The sequence below is a fragment of the Cyprinodon variegatus genome, unplaced genomic scaffold, assembly GCF_000732505.1.
Source record: "Cyprinodon variegatus isolate N-32 unplaced genomic scaffold, C_variegatus-1.0 Scaffold9, whole genome shotgun sequence".
Lineage (NCBI taxonomy): Eukaryota > Metazoa > Chordata > Actinopteri > Cyprinodontiformes > Cyprinodontidae > Cyprinodon > Cyprinodon variegatus.
The window spans coordinates 1,205,021-1,208,449 of record NW_015150462.1 but is presented as its reverse complement, the minus strand read 5'-3'; the positions used below and the strand labels follow the sequence as shown (position 1 = coordinate 1,208,449).

General features: G+C 40.5%; 1 protein-coding gene across 1 annotated transcript in view; it reads right to left on the bottom strand.

Moving 5' to 3' along the window:
- The window catches only part of LOC107086615 (beta-1,3-galactosyltransferase 1-like), a 225,550-nt gene that overhangs the window by 108,690 nt on the left and 113,431 nt on the right, over positions 1–3,429 (bottom strand). The window contains exon 3 of the mRNA XM_015377687.1: positions 1,858–1,913. The gene's annotated coding sequence lies outside the window, so the exon portion shown is untranslated. The remainder of the gene's footprint in view (positions 1–1,857; positions 1,914–3,429) is intronic.

Sequence of the window (3,429 nt, the reverse complement as noted above, 5' to 3'; positions counted from 1 at the left end):
GAAGAATTCAATGCCTTTTAAGACTTTTTAAGGACCCGCGGGAACCCTGTTAATAAAGCAAGAGAACATGTTACAAGAAGACAGGTAGAGGTAAACACACCAGAGTCCTTGAGGAAAACCTGCCAGAAGGCTGCAAACGAGATGAGCAATTTACCCTCAACATACAGTCAGAACCAGAACCAAATGGTTCAGATACAGGTCTGAATGGTCTTGCGTTAGCATTTGTTAGATTGGCCCTGTCAAAGCCCTGGTGTCTCTACAAAGTGTTTACTTAGAGGAGAGAAAGAAACACAAACAAAAATGAGCCTCTGTAGCCACTACTGATAAATGCTGCTGTGCCTCAAACGTTTGCTTGGGCAAGATTACATATTTCTCATAGTCTGGATCCCTTTAACCCTTTATAGGGAACTCAGTGAAATACTTTGAAAGTCACCTTAGAGCAGGGGTCTGCAACCTGCAGCTCCAGAGCCACATGTGGCTCTTTGGATCCTCTCCTGCAGCTCTTAAAATGTATATAAAGAGATAAATAATTTACTATAATAAATACCAGTATTAAAAGATTTAGTCTTTTTTAAAACATGGAAAACAGAAATATGTTTTAAAAGCTTTTATGAGAAATTATGTGTTTTATTATTTTAAAACCTAGAAATACATAATGTTCTTTTGAAAAAGTTATAATTTGCGGCTCTAAACAACTTTTACTTGGTCGTACTCGAAGCAAAATGCCTCTTTGGATATGAAAGGTTGCAGACCCCTGCCTTAGAGGCGTTAATGCTGATACTGGCACTTACATCTTTTAGTTTATAAACCTAAATATAATTGTTAACCAGGCTTATTGACTTTTTAACTTTTCAATTAGCTTTTTACCTTTTTTTCTTGACTTGTTAACTCTTTTTTTTTTTCCAACTTAATTTACAGTAGGTAATAGGGGTGTAAATAATAATCGTTTTGTAACGATGCATCAATCCAACAGCCAACGATCCGATGCATCGATGCGTCCGCAAGATAATTGAATTATGTGTTTTTTTTTTCTTCCAGTCTATTTTTATCCATTCGCTCCTGGACGTAATTCTCCCTCCCGTGCTGCGGTGGCGCTAAACCTATTTTGCCCTCCTACCTCGCTTCCTGGTTATACTCTTACAGCAGTTTGTTGCAGTGAGCTTTATGCAGACATTTTTAAATTATGCTCAATATTGAAGCGTGGTCTGCGTTACACGCTGTGGGTCTAGATACGGCGGCGAGAAAGTGGGGGCGAGTTTAGTCCGACGACGGAGGGACTAAACTCGCCCAGAAGATCCAGGTGGAAAAAGGACCCAGCGTCCCTCCTGTCTGCGGCAATGTTTGCGCTCAGCTACAATTTGGAAGAGGTGCATCTCCCAAATTGCAAGAGTTATGCAAGTGTTCAAAAACGCTAACTTGCCCTATAAAGGGTTAACATTTGAACAAAGATTCTAGAGATGTTTTGTTTTAATACTTTCCACTCCTCTCTGCATAACAACTATCTGTAAATTGTTAGAAATAGCCTTAGAAATCCTTAGATTAACGGACAGCTACGTTTATTCTCTAAGGTTCGTCTTGTTTTGTAACATAATGACAGCTCTAAATATATCCTTTGGTGGTATGCTGCTTTTTTCCCCATGACCATGAACGCAACACTGCATATGAGAGGCGGGAGCTACTCCAGCTTTCACTCTTGTGTTCCCCTTTTCTAGCTTTTCTTCCATTTAAAATCTCAGTGAGGTAGACAACCACTGTTTCAGACCGTTATGAAGAGTCTTACATCAGAAATAGACATAACCCCTGACTAGGCAGTGGTTTGAAAAACAGGTTAACTGAGGTCAATCCAGCACGCCATACCTGAGCCTGCTGGCTCTCTTATGATGCAATATGGCCTCCGTCTATTCACGCCGTCCCTGGAAGAAAAAAAAGAAGAGGTCAGAAGATTCTCAGAGACTAAAATGGCTCTGCATCTCAGCATTGCAACTTTCCTCGACATGCTTTCCAGAGGTTTAAGCATCATTGTGCATCTGCAGAAAATAAATCCCTCAGATGAATAAATGAATTTCAATTTACTTTAGCTGAACCCATTCTGTCAGGAGATAAAACAATAGAACAGCATTGCACTGGCAAATTGGACACACGCAAACACAGGCTCTCCTTTATGTAAACGGCAAAACGGCTTCAGTAAACTGAAATGCATCTTGACTGGAGTTTTAAGTGCAATCAGCCGATGGCTCATCAGTATGCCGCCGCCGCCGACACCCCTATCTCCAAACTGTGGCAACAAACAGACACGATGGGAGACGGAGCGATCGTTCATGAGAACTTATCATTCAAGGCCCACTTACGCCTGCAAAAGGTCAAATGAAATTCTCTTCTATCAAACTGGGTTTTCCATTTGATTAATAAGCTTTTGGTGCAGACGCAGGGCCTGAAAGAATCTCGAGAGTGCTTCAAGCCGTCTCTTACCTTGAGGATACGACCAGTTAATACAGGCCTGACTGGCGCGCACAGTGTGACTTTTACATTTCAATTTCTTCTTGATCAGCTGAAATAGTCTGAAATCCTCTGTTACCTAACATTTTTATATCAGGCATTCAGCTGTAAGATACTGATGTTTGATCACTGTCAGAAAAACATGGCCGTCACCATGCCTCTTGTTGTGAAGGGAAATCATTTGTTGCACGTTAAGGGGAATTAAACAGACTTTATAACTGTGAATGAAGGCTATTCATTTACAGGTCCGGAGCATATTAGAAACTAGCCCCACAATAATCCTTTAATATCCTACAAAGAGTGATGCCTTTGGCTATGTTCACACTGCAGGCCTCGATGCTCAATTCCGATTTTTTTTGTGAAATCCCTTTTCAGCCAGCTGATAAAACTTTAACTTCTTAGTGGGGTAGAAAACCATTAAAAGAGCAGGGATTAGGCCTTTAACTGAACGTTGGTGGTAAATTTCACAAGATAAACTGAAAAGAAAAATGGTCCAAAAAAAAAAGTGTTTTTTTTTTTTACTTGGGACTAGTGAAGTTGGCCCCCCCAGCTTCTTGAAATCAGACAAAATTAGTGTCAAACCTTTGTGCTGGTTTGTGCAGCAAAAATGTTTGTTTGTGCTGCTATCGTTTTAAAGATATAAAGAAAAATTTCTAGAGGTCATCAAAGGTCAACCAGCCCCCCCACCTTTTTCAAATCAGACGAAATAGGTGTCAATCAACTCAGCTCTGTTTGTGCTGGTTTGCTTTGGCTTTGAAGATTTGAAGAAGGTGGGGGGGCTGGTTGACCTTTGATGACCTCTAGAAATATTTCTTTATATCTTTAAAACGATAGCGGCACAAACGAAAAGTTTTGCTGCACACACGTTTGACACTAAGGCCCCGTCCACACGAAGTCAAAACGAACACGAAACGCTGATATTTTCCAAAACGT